Source organism: Aethalodelphis obliquidens, unplaced genomic scaffold (assembly GCF_003676395.1).
Source record: "Aethalodelphis obliquidens isolate GAN/ISIS:26980383/991018 unplaced genomic scaffold, ASM367639v1 scaffold14, whole genome shotgun sequence".
NCBI lineage: Eukaryota > Metazoa > Chordata > Mammalia > Artiodactyla > Delphinidae > Aethalodelphis > Aethalodelphis obliquidens.
The window spans coordinates 484,290-498,170 of record NW_020837958.1 but is presented as its reverse complement, the minus strand read 5'-3'; positions in this window follow the sequence as shown (position 1 = coordinate 498,170).

The window sequence follows — 13,881 nt, the reverse complement described above, 5'->3', positions numbered from 1 at the left end:
GTTTGCTAAAGGCCAAGAAACAAGGTGGTGAAATATAGGACCTGGCAGTTAAACCCCAGAGTAATTTGGGACTGCTGGTAAATTAGAGGATAAATTGGAAAATCTGAGAAGGAATTATCTGCTCTTTTAAATAGGCAGGCAGGGACTTCCCTGGCAGTCCAGTGGTTAAGACTCTGAGCTTCCACCACAGGGGGCACGGGTTCCATCCCTGGTGGGGGAACTAAGATCCCTCATGCCACGCAGTGTGGTCAAAATGTAAAAAATATATAAAATTAAAAATTAAAAAAAAAATAGGCAGGCATAGAACTACTGGAAGGTTACCTATGGTGGGACTGACGAGCTTTTAGGGGAAAACTGTTCACAGTCCTAAAGCCATCTTTAGCTGCCGGCAATTTCCAATCACTAGAGAATCTCAGTCCTACAATTGTGAAAGTGACTCCACACAAAACAACTGGCCTATGAAAAGAAACGAAACTGAGTTATTTGTAGTGAGGTGGATGGACCTAGAGTCTGTCATACAGCGTGAAGTAAGTCAGAAAGAGAAAAACAAATACCGTATGCTAACACACATATATGGAATCTTAAAAAAAAAATGTCTCTGAAGAACTTGGGGCAGGACAGGAATAAAGACGCAGACGTAGAGAATGGACTTAAGAACAAGGGGAGGGGGCAAGCTGGGATGAAGTGAGAGTGTGGCATTGATATATATACACTACCAAATGTAATATAGCTAGTGGGAAGCAGCCGCATAGCACAGGGAGATCAGCTCGGTGCTTTGTGACCACCTAGAGGGGTGGGGTAGGGAGGGTGGGAGGAAGACGCAAGAGGGAGAGGATATGGGGATATGGGGATATAAGTATACTTATAGCTGATTCACTTGGTTATACAGCAGAAACTAACACAACAATGTAAAGCAATTTACTCCAATAAAGATGTTAAAAAAAAAACACAAAGAGGGCTTCCCTGGTGACGCAGTGGTTGAGAGTCCGCCTGCCAATGCAGGGGACATGGGTTCATGCCCCGGTCTGGGAAGATCCCACATGCCGCGGAGCGGCTGGGCCCGTGAGCCATGGCCGCTGAGCCTGCGCGTCCGGAGCCTGTGCTCCGTAACGCGAGAGGCCACAGCAGTGAGAGAGGCCCGTGAACCGCAAAACAAAACAAAACAAAACAAAGAAACACAACTGGCCTGTCCACTCTCCCTTTTTGGCTCGTATATGGTGGGTACACTAGGTATTCGCCCTTTACACAGAGAGGAAGGGGGTGACTTGAACGTTAAATCACTCGTTATTCCGGGCAGTGAGATTTAGTGCAAAGGCCCTGGTTGGCAACTTGCCAAAACAGAAAGGACCGTGTTGTCAGAATGTAACAAAGGCAAGAATGAAATAAGGCCATTTTCAGCAACGCAGATGGACCTGGAGATTATCATGCAGAGTGAAGTCAGTCAGACAGAGAAAGGCAAATCTTTGCTACACATACATACACTGTGAACGGTGTTTCCTCAAGGTTTGTTCCCAAGCATCACTCTCCACGGCTGAAGCCAAGATAACCTACGTCCATCTCAGATACACGGAAACGTCTTCAATCTAATTAACCAAGCCAATGAGCTATCCTTAAAGGGGAAAGGGATATTATGGGAAAAAGGAAGGTGCCGGGGTGAAGGCAGGTGGGGAAACAGGGCCTTCCCACCTCAACCATCCAAAGCAGATCATCTAGTCTAGGCCCTTAGCTATTAGCAATGTAGCAGCTAATTGAAATGTTCAGATTTGGAAAGTCAAAGACGCAGCCTCATTACTGATCATCCATTACCCACCAAGTCTCCTATTACTCTGTAAATACCTGGCTGTTCTCCAGAGCAAGCCCAAATCAGAGAAGAAAGGAGATGCAGTACCAGAAAAACCTCCATCTGGCCAGACCCCACGGCAACATCCGTTCAGGAAACAGGAAGTTGTGAGAGGTCCAATTGCCTTGTGTTAATATAACTGAAGCCCGCCAGGTGTCTACAATAATCCATCACTTTGGGCAGCCTGGGGAGAGCCTTTACTCTTTATAAGCAAAACCTCCTAAAATGTAGTATTTTATTATTATAGGTACTAACGATTAATAAGGTGAGTAAAATGTATCATTTGAATATTAGCACTGAGCCAAGTTTATAAAGCTATGTGTTTCTCCAAAGAAACAGAACCAACAGGATGCATGTATGTATTTTTTGTAAGGAATTGGCTCAAATTCATAACATGTGATTGTGGAGGCTGAGAAGCCCCAAGATCTTTAGCTGGCAAGCTGGGGACACAGGAGAACTGATGATGTAGTTCTAATCCAAAGGCCTGCAGGCTCAAGATCCAGAAAGAACCGATGTTTCAGCCTGAGTCTAAAGGCAGGAAAAACCAATATCCCAGCTCAGAGGCAATCAGGCAGAAGGCATGCCCTCATTCAGCCTTTTTGTTCTATTCAGGCCTTCAGCTGACGGGATGAGGCCCACCCACCTTAGGCCGACAATCTCCTTTACTCGGTTTACAGATTCAAATGTTACTCTCATCCAGAAATACCCTCACGAATACACCCAGAATAATATTAGACCAGATATCTTTTTTTTTTCCCTGTAGGAAGCTCTGGATTTAAAGGAAGTATTGGACTAAGGAGGAGCTAAGAAAACTTACATGGTATTGTTCTCAATGGGAGAAGAGGCAGTTAGATAAGGGAGACTAGTTGATAACGTGAACTAATGTAATTTAGTGAGAAGGGGTGAATGCATGAACCATGAGTGGGAAGGGAGGACAGATAGGACAAGGATGACTTAATGAGAGCAAATGGGAGATAAGAGGAGAGACCGGTTAAATGTGAGAAGCCTCAGACTATATTTTTGAGAGAAGAGAGAACAGTGTGAGCTCATCAGTTATTCAACAATGCTGACTGGAACCAACGAGAAGATAATATCTAGGGCTAACTGGAACCACCCATTCTCAGCTTTTAGGAAAGAACAATCAGACTTAGCCTGGAAGCCCAATGTCTCACGGTCATCAAGATACCATCCTTTCAAACTACTATTAGCCAAAGTCCACTCATTCCTGGCACTTCCCCAGAACATGTCTACGTCAGAGAAACAAGTAGAAGGTCACTCCACAAGGGCCTTCGTTATGCTAGGTCACAGGTGAAGAACACCTTGGGTGGTCAGAAGTTGAGAGGAGCTGGGACGCCTGAAGTGGGTTTATACCTAATAACACACTTAGATGCATACGATGACCCATTGCTCTGGAGAACAAAGAGAAAGCCCTTGACACACTTATAACTCCACCCTCCTGAGGTATGAAGTGCAGGATGTTATCGTGTCAAACCAAATGGAAGCATTTTGTGAGTCATCTTTAGGACTTTTGAAGTACCAGGGAGGGTGTTGTCCACAGGCTAACCTTCAGTACTGTTACAGGGTGGTTCCCAAAGTGGGGTCCCCAGGGTAGCGGCACCAGCACCACCTGGGAACTTGTTAGAAATGCAAATTCTTAGTCCCACCCTGGGAGTGGAAGCCCAATATTCAGTGTTTTTAACAGGCTCCCCAGGTGATCCTGATGCATGATAAGGTTCAAGAGCCACTTTACTTTGCAGGGGGCTGCCCACGTGGGATGATTTTAGGAATGCCAAGCCTTCTGGTCGAAATGCTGAGACACTAATTATTCGCTGTTAGAGTTAATCTTTCAGGTTTGAAGTCCGCTATCCATCTGGGAAAGTAGCTTCATCTACTTCCCACTTTAGACAAAATCAAACTAGGTAGAGTTACACTCCCAAAAGAGATTTCAAGGGTCAAGTTAAGCACACGTTGTTGTCATTGGCCAATGCAAGGCCTCTCTTGACTTAACTGAGTTGATCCATCAATCCCTCCTCCACCATAGGCGACTCTTCTAATGTATTTAACGACTACCTTTTGAGTCCAATGTGGAATGTGTGCTTTTCTCCCCACCCCACCTAAAATTTCACATACGTTAATATTTCATATCCCTCTTCCTTTTTTATTTTTCCTTCTTAGCACTAAACACATACGATATACTTTACCTCTCTATTTTGTTTGTTTTTTCTTCTTAGGGTATAAGGTCAAAAAGGGAAGAGATTTTTGTTTTTAAAATTCATGGATTCTTTAGGCATGAAACAATATTTTGCTCATAGTAAACCTTCAGTATATACTGGTTAACTGAATGAATGGTATTGTGGCAGTGTAACTGAAGTACCAAATCACTGATGATTCTATTTCAAGTACAGTTTTGTAGAGAATTGACTTCTAGGCTGAAGTCAGCTGACAGTGTGGGATAGTCTTGCAGTGGGCCTCTTCAAATATGCATGTGCTAGAAAATATGATTTTTGTATCTATCTGTCTCTTCATTCATCCCTACACATTTCGTGGTGGGAGGAGGTTTATTTTGGAATCTTGGCTTGTATACATGATTTCTGCAGCTTTGGGGGGGTTTGGACTGCTCCCTGAATGGCTTTGTTTACTAAAACATTGCTAAGAGCACTAAAAATAAAAGATCATTAGAAGAAAAGGTGGAAAGGGGAGTTGCACAGTTAGCTGGTCAAGTATCAGGAACTCTGGCACTGGCAACACAGGCACGGTTAGGTGGGGGTCTCTTTAAGTGTGTTGCCGATGTTACAGATGCAGACTCAGCTGGCCAGTTTCTTAATACCTGAGCCCTATGTAGGGAAGTTTTCAGAGTCTTGGTCTTGCCCTAGGCAGACTGAGATCAAGGTGCCCTGTACCCTCACCGAGAAACTAAGCTGCTTCTTGTAGAAATGACAGTGGAAAGGACCTGGGCTTGGACCACTATAGCTTCAGAGAGTGGGTTTTCTTGGCTTGAAATCGGGCCAATTAGACATGCAAATTGAAAACATCTATTATTAGTAATGTCTGCACAGAAAATATGTGGGGCTTACAAGGGCAGGGTTGACTAAGCAGTTAAGAACTCATCCAGGTCCATGACCAGAAGCTCAATGGGCAGTTTGGACTTTGGAAAAACTCTGTCCTGTATCTGGGGATATTTTCCCTTCTCCACCATGTTATACCAAAGAAAGTGACTTGTGTTTGAATCATTACCACAGAGCATACGATTGAGATTCCTCTGATGGTAACATGGCTTTGAAATTTTAAAAGGTGATACATCTTGACAGAAGTAAACTTTGAAAAGGCGTCAGTAGACATGATCATAATTTTCAGAATATTCTGTGCAAATAGCCACTTGACACAATCTTTGGGACCAAGAATGGGAGGGTTGTTGATATTGCTTGTATTGGGGGATGTGTCATAGTATGACCAAGTGACTGTTGGAGGGACACATGGACAGAGACAAAATCCAACCCTCTGAGCTTGTATTATAGAATAATTTGGCGGGGGGATCTAAGTAGACATCCAGTTCACTCATGCTTCTGAGCTCTTTCTGCTTCTAGTGGATTTCAATTTCTATTCACTGTCTTCCAAGCAAGCTTACTGGCCATATTCCTGCATGCAACTAGCACCAGTTTTCAACACCTGGGTGCCAAATAGCTATTGAGAACAATGTTGGTAATAACCTTTCCCCCAGCTCCCACCTTTCTGGTAACTCAGCCCAGCAGCTTAGAATGCTACATGAGAAATCCAATAAATACAGATATACCGTAAAGTATGTCAAGTTTTATTCATGGACTTGTGGCCACTTTGAAAGTTAAAAACACAAATGGCCTTTCTCAAAGGCATTATGGTTATAATCGATTAAAACCAATTAAAAATATGTAAATATATAAAAATAAAATGCCACATGACATTGTTAAACTGGGTTACTTCTGTGGTGCTGCTGGATGTCCAAGAGCACAGCTTCTACAGTTCATAGGGGAACGGAGGAGTCACATTCCTCGGAAGGGAGTAGGTGTGTGGGCCATAAAAACGGTCCCTGGTGGCGCAGCAGTTGAGAGTCCGCCTGCCGATGCAGGGGACATGGGTTCGAGTCCTGGTCTGGGAAGATCCCACATGCCGCGAGCAACTAAGCCCGTGCACCACAACAACTGAGCCTGCGCTCTGGAGCCCGCAAGCCACAACTACTGAGGCCATGTGCCACAACTACTGAGGCCATGTGCCACAACTACTGAAGCCCACGCTCCTGGAGCCTGTGCTCTGCAACAATAGAAGCCACCGCAATGAGAAGCCTGCGCACCGCAACGCTCGCCGCAACTAGAGAAAGCCCGCACACAGCAATGAAGACCCAAGGCAGCCAAAAATTAAAAAATAAATTAATTAATTAAAAAAAGAATAACACATTATTCTGTTCTGTTCAACACCCTCCGCCCCTCACCGCCCCTCATCCTTCGCCGTGGGCTAATAATTACGGACATGTCTCAAAGTTTATTAATAGGTTTCCAAAGAGCTAATAAAGTCCTATTCCTTTTACTCAAAAGACTACATTAGTCAGGTGGGAAGCTGAGAGACAAGAGCTTACTAACAAAGAACGGCAGAGGATAGTGATGTAAAACAGCGGTTTTCGAGTCATTCTACCTATAATTAAATCTAGGGCTTGCCAGCTGTGTGACATTAGCAACTCATTTAACATGCCTGTGACCAATTTTCTCAAAGATTAAATAGGGGTGATATTAGTGACTCATGCCTAGGGTTGATAATGACGATTAAAATGCCTGAACTTCTTGTAAACTTGTGGTTGGCACATAGTAAATGTTCAGTAAATGGGATTATTGTCATTAGCAAGGGCTAAACAGCATTTTTTGCTCAAAAGCTGTTGCCTGAAAGAATCTGTGCTTAGCAAACTTTCTAGTTCTGTGTAATTCCAATTGGTTTATAAGAAATTGTATACTTACTGCTCAAACTACAGAATTTTCTTTTTCTTTTTAAAAATGGGCTGTTGGGTGCTATTTTTTTTTTTTTTTTTTTGGCGGTACACGGGCCTCTCACTGTTGCGGCCTCTCCCGTTGCCGAGCACAGGCTCCGGACGCGCAGGCCCAGCTGCCATGGCTCACGGGCCCAGCCGCTCGGCGGCATGTGGGATCTTCCCGGACCGGGGCACGAACCCGTGTCCCCTGCATCGGCAGGCGGACTCTCAACCACTGCGCCACCAGGGAAGCCCTAGAATACATATTAGACAGTAGTATCAATATTTAATTTCTTGACTGTAATAATTATGTTGTATTGTGTAGCTGAGTATCCTTGTTCTTAGGAGATTCAGGTTCAAGTATTTAAGAATGAATGTCACGGTATCTGCACCATACTTGCAACTGTTCAGAAGAATTATAAATGTAAATATACAAAATCATACACACAGGATATAAGAGAGCAAATACAGCAACATATTAACAATTGGTGAATCTAAGTAAATGCTATATTGGTATTCATTGTAAATGCTTTCAACTTTTCTGCAGGTTTGAAACTTGAAAAAAAATGGTGGGGGAAGTGTTATCGAATAGGCCCACAGATGCCTCCATAGATGCAGAGAAGACTTGGTTCTCTGGACACTGTTTACCTGCACTTTTCATTTAATTAGAACCTGCGATCTCCAGGAATACAATGATTAGGAGAAAATACAGCACTCTCGAGGAAAGAACCATTCAAGCTGCACTAGTGATGTGTCAGCTGCGTGTGGCAAGTCTATTGCATTTTCCTGTTTACTTAATGGGCCTTACCCTGCGTCAGAGGAGATGAGGGCCTCTGCGCTGTTAGCAAATGTTCCTCCTTATTTCTTTGATTTGGTCTGCATGGGGTCTATAACCAGGTATGAATAAGAGAGAATACAGAAGAGCAGTTGTGATTTAAGTGGTATGATGGCCTTTTAAAAAAATTGTGTAGGGCTTCCCTGGTGGCGCAGTGGTTGAGAATCTGCCTGCCGATGCAGGGGACACGGGTTCGAGCCCTGATCTGGGAAGATCCCACATGCCGCGGAGCGACTAGGGCCGTGAGCCACAACTACTGAGCCTGCGTGTCTGGAGCCTGTGCTCCGCAACAAGAGAGGCCGTGATAGTGAGAGGCCCGCGCACCGCGATGAAGAGTGGCCCCCGCTTGCCACAACTAGAGAAAGCCCTCGCACAGAAACGAAGACTCAACACAGCCATAAATACATAAATAAATAAAATTTTTAAAAAAATCGTGTAAGTAGTTCCCTTTATGGCTTTCCGAAATGGGCTTTACCCTGATTGTCAACTAGTAGCTAGTTCTACGTGTTTCCAATCACATTCATGGTTTTATCATTGCGTGGATGCCATCTTGACCTTCCCTTCTGACCACCTAACATGCTGATCCCAATATATTATTTTCATATTTTATGAACAAGTCAGAGGCATCTTAAATTTTGGTAGATTCTCTTTTGTCGTCATCTTTCTTCTAATACTTAGTCCCATGCTTGTCATACAATGTATGTTACTGAATTTAACCAAACTAGGAATTAGTTGCTTAGGTGGGAGAGATTTCTGGGCTTCAGGACTGAGAAGACATTGGCTTTCTTAACTCTGGTTATGGTGATTGAAGATTGGAACAAATAGTAAAGAGAATGAACAGCTGCATTTGATTGGATTCTGATGACTTAGCCTCCACACACACTCAGGCTCTGTACAGATCGAAATTTCTCTGCCATTTATTTGCCGAATTTCTTTGAGTGAGATACTTGAGGTTTCTGTACCTAAGCTGAACCATATGCTAACATCCCTCCCTCACAGGGATACAGTGAAGCTGGAATAAGATAATTCATTTAAAGCATTTGAACAGTGCCAGTCTACTGAACACCCTCCAAAGGAAATTGTTTTCACAATTATTTTTATCTATTTAAGAAGGAACCTTAGTTTGCTCCAGTATGCCTACCTTCTACTACTGGAGTTAATATTAATATCACCACTGGTGCATTTTCTCCACCTGGGTTGGCCAAAAAGTTTGTTCCGGTTTTTCTGTAAGCCTAACCAACTTTTTGGCCAACTCGATAGAATGTTTTAATTCTGCAAAGAAGAACATCAGTGAATGTGTTCAAGATGCCTTTTTCCCCCCCTAGGAATCTATAGAGAGATTGCACCTTTGACATCATTAAAACCAGTGCTATAGCATCATTCCCCAGGCTTTCACATCATCTTGACTGATTACAACTAAAAGCTAAGGACTTCCTCCTTCTGATAACCCTCAGAGCTGCATAACTGTGGATACACTTGAACAAATCTTAAATCATGTGTGCTCATTTTCCATAAGCAAATTTAGCTGCTCCAGAGGGTGAGTCAATATATCCATCATATACTCCCAACCCTATATCATATTTGTGTTTATTTGATATTTTTCTCCTCTTCAGGTTTTAACTGCTCTATTATATGCCTCCTGCCCCTGGCCCTTAATACATAGACCAGCTTCTTTACTAGTACTCTATGAGACCTAACACCAAGTCCTAGGTGATTCCTTTCTCTTCTCTTTCCTTCCTTACAATTAGTCCAAATGCCAATAGATAGGTTTGAGCAAGGTAGGCCTCTGTGCCGGAGGTTTGAAGTAACTTTTGTGACCCCAAGTTGGGGGTTGAAGCTCCACTGGTATTACGATAGTGTTCACACAAGGGTATAGGTGAAAGGGCTTGGTTCAGGGTTGTAAAACTCAAGCCACTTCCTAGTTGAGTGAAAAGGACATTTGCTTGGAGAGGCAACATAACCTTGGGTTTCAGAGCACTGGTGGGATGTGAAGAGGTTATCCACATGGGGAGGGATGGTCACAGCATGGGGGGGCAGTGTTGGGGCCTGAGTGAGGGGAGTATAGTTTATACATGGTGGGGATGGGGGGTGATAGGAGATTGTTTCATACAGAGATTTTGATCTGAAAATTTCATTTATTTTTGGGGGGGGTTTGTTAAAACTATCTTTATTGCCTAAAATGTTTTTGTCTTTTTTTGAAATAAAAATATGTTTTCACAAATATGACACGACCACATCCTTATTGTAAAACATGCAAACAATGAAGAAATATACAGAACAAGATATAAAATCACTCTTTTTTTTATGGAAGTATAGTTGATTTACAGTGTTGTGTTAGTTTCTGGTGTACAGCAAAGTGATTCAGTTATACATGTATGTACATATTCTTTTTCATATTCTCTCCCCTCATGAATTATTAGAAGACATTTAATCTAGTTCCCTACGCTCTACAGTAGGACCTTGTTGTTTATCTATATTATATATAGTAGTTTGTATCTGCTAATCCCAAACTCCTAATTTATCCCTCCCCCAAACCCCCTTTCCCCTCTGGTACCCATGAGTTTCTTTTTTTATATAGGTCATTTTTTCCTTTATTATAATCCATTCAAGACAGCCCACACATTTTTAGTTAATAATACCAGAATCACAAGACAGGAGGTAACATTGTTTATATAGCAACTGGGCTGGGAATAAGCTAACACAACACTGAAAATCAACTATACTTCAATTAAAAAAACGTTTTTAATTAAAAAAATAAAAGGAATGACAAAATGCAATGCAAACTTCAAGGTGAGCTTTGGAATTACATGATGTTGCCATGAATTGATGTGCCAAGCTTGTTAGTATTCCCAGCCCACTTGCTACATGAGTTTGTTTTCCGTGTCTGTGAGTCCGTTTCTGTTTTGTAAAGGAGTTCATTTGTGTCATGTTAAAAATTGGTAAAAAAATTTTGGTAAAATGTTACCAAATGTTAAAAATTGGTCATGTTAAAAATTGGTAAAAAAAAAAAAAATTGGTAAAAAAAATGGTAAAAAAATTACTCTTTACCTTCAAATTCCTCTATTTTTCTCCCCTAGATAAAACTCTCTCAATAGTTTGGTGTGAATTCTACAAACGCATCTATCCATCTATTTATCTACACACATTCAAACATTCTGAAAAGCTCATTTATTAAAGATAATGGAAGTCAGACTTCTCACTGTTAGAGAAGGGAATTAAAAATATAAAACAAAATATAGAAAAAAACCTGAAATGAACCATATAGGTTTGAATTCAAATAGGAGATGTGAATTTGAACTCATGGTTTTCAAGTTATAGAAACAGATATAGAAATCATGTAAATCTAAGCGTGCACATACCTTGCTCCTTCATCTGCTGTGTGTTTCTCTTCTTATTTTGTTTAACTTACTGTGTTTGGGGTCTCCTTTTCGCAGGCTGCAGGTTCGTAGTTCCTGTTGTTTTTGGTGTCTGCCCCCAGTGGGTGAGGTTGGTTCAGTGGGCTGTGGAGGCTTCCTGGTGGAGGCGACTGGCGTCTGTGTTCTGGTGGGTGGGGCTGGATCTTGTCTTTCTGGTGGGCAGGGCCGCGTCTGGTGGCGTGTTTTGGCGTGTCTGTGAATTTACTATGATTTTGGGCAGCCTCTCTGCTAATGGGTGGGGCTGTGTTCCTATCTTGCTAGCTGTTTGGCATGGGGCAACCAGCGCTGGAGTCTGCTGGCCGTTGGGCGGAGCTGGGTCTTAGCGTTGAGATGGAGATCTCTGGGAGAACTCTCGCTGATTGATATTACGTGGAGCTGGGAGGACTCTGGTGGTCCAATGTCCTGAACTCTCCTCTCCCACCCCAGAGGCTCAGGCCTGACACCCGGCCGGAGCACCAAGACCCCGTCAGCCACATGGCATAAGAAGTTCTTCATAAGATCCCCAAGATGATTTCCCCTAGTCCTGTGATAACTTCATAGCCACCTCCTGTTGCTACTGCGTGGAGCTCGAGTGTTGAGCATTGGCTTCAAACGCCAGAGATGCCAATCATCCCCACCTGAGCAGGTGTCGCCCTAAGCATTCGTATAAACATACGTCTGTTTTTGTAGTTTTATCCACAGACAGGCCATGGGAATAGTGATCCTCCATAACAATGATCACATCTAGCACACACATCTCAGTTCCTAAATACCATGTTCTACTTAAACCAGAGTTCCATGGAGTAACAGCCAGCACCAGGGCTGGGGCAGGAGAAGTACAAGTTAAACCGGGAACAACTTTTGGTGCCAAAAATGGGGAAAGTGCTCAAAGAATGCTGCAGAAATGTCAAAATTATATAGGAACTATTTCAAGGGGCTCCTCCTGGTCAAATCTGAAATAATTTGAGCATAAATGTAAATAATGATAGTATTGAGTTATAATCTACATAATAAAATAGGAAATCACAAGTGTATACTAATATAAGCAAGTAAGTCGAAAGATTAATGAGGAACAGGATATTTACAGTTTCAGAGTATCTCCCCATAAAATATAAATCAATTACAAAGTGAGAAGGAGGAACTTTACAGTAAAGAAGCCTGGAGGAAAGTACCTTAATCAAGCAACCAAATTTGCATCATCAGTAATGGGAAAAACTGAAGTTGAGTACCACTTGACAGGATGCAGTAAGAACCGGACGCCACTGCTGTGATAATCCTGCAAACCTAATGATGAAGAAATATCAGACACAAATTGAGTGCGATGCACAACATACAAATGTCGAGGTCATGAAAAATCAAGGAAAGATTGAAGAAATGTTGGAGAATAAAGAGATATGACAGCTACGTGCACCACAACATGTGAGTCTGAACTGGATTTTATTTTATCATTATTTTTTGCTATAAAGGCCATTAATGAGACAACTGGAGAAATTTGAAAGATGTTAATATTAAGTTTTTGATTTTGATGATACTCAAACTTTTGGTGTCAGGACCTCTGACACCAAATAGTCTTTAAGATATTGAGAATTCCAAAGAAATTTGTTTATGTGGGTTTACTCTGTGCAAATTACCATATTAAAAATTAAAGTAAAAATTTTAAATCTTTATTAAATAGCTGCAATAAACCTGTCATGCGTTAACATAAGTAATAAGCATTTTATAAAAAATAATTATTTTCACAAAAAATGGAAGAGTAACATTGTTTTACATGTTTGCAAGTCTCCAGTCCAGTTTAATAGAAGACTGCTAGATTCTCATATGTCCTTCTACATTAAGGCTTTGTGATATGTTACTTTGGTTAAAGTATGTGAAAAGAACTTTGCCTCACACAAATATGTATTTGGAAAAGGGAGGAGTATTTTAATACTCTTCAAATAATTGTGGCTGTTGTTTGATACCACTAATTCTCTACAAAAGGTAGTTCTTCAAGGTTAGTTGCAGTGTGGAAACAGAAAATATATCAATGAACATTTCATACTCAGTTATATTAAAGTCCATTGATCTCTCTTGTATTTTGAATGAAACGTTTACACATGCATACTTGTATCACAGTATGCATTGGTTATTTGGAAAATATTGGTTCACTCAGTTATGCAGAATTTCCAAATGTTGACATGTTTCATTATGCAATACCAAAAAACCCCTCACAGTTGCACTCTGAATGTGGGGAATGCAAGTTTTCTAAATTTTGCTTGTAAACTTGAATTTTATTTCTGGATACAAAAACTGTCAGTTGTTTTCTTGAAGTGACAGCCAATATTTCATTCTGTTTCTAAAAATATCTGTCAAAAACCCAAGTGCAAATAATCAATGTTTGTCTGATAGTCGTTCTTGCAGGTAAATATGATGTTCTATGAAAAAAGGTTGTGTTCACCTCACAAATCAAACAATAAATTGCATAATCTCCACGCTCTGATACACAGCAGAAATGCTTCATTCATACTTTCCATTTTATAATGCCGAATATTAAAAAGACATGTACTCAAGGGTCAATCAACATTTAATAAAATGAATAACTTTTGCTGCTTTGATTTTTTTTTTTATTTGCGGTACAAGCGCCTCTCACTGCTGTGGTCTCTCCCGTCGTGGAGCACAGGTTCCAGACGATCCCCGGACTGGGGCACAAACCCGTGTCCCCTGCACCGGCAGGCGGACTCTCAACCACTGCGCCACCAGGGAAGCCCTACTGCTTTGATTCTTAAGTGAAACTGGCTTCTTCTGTGAGTATGTGGTGGTGAAGAATACGACTACGACTAACACA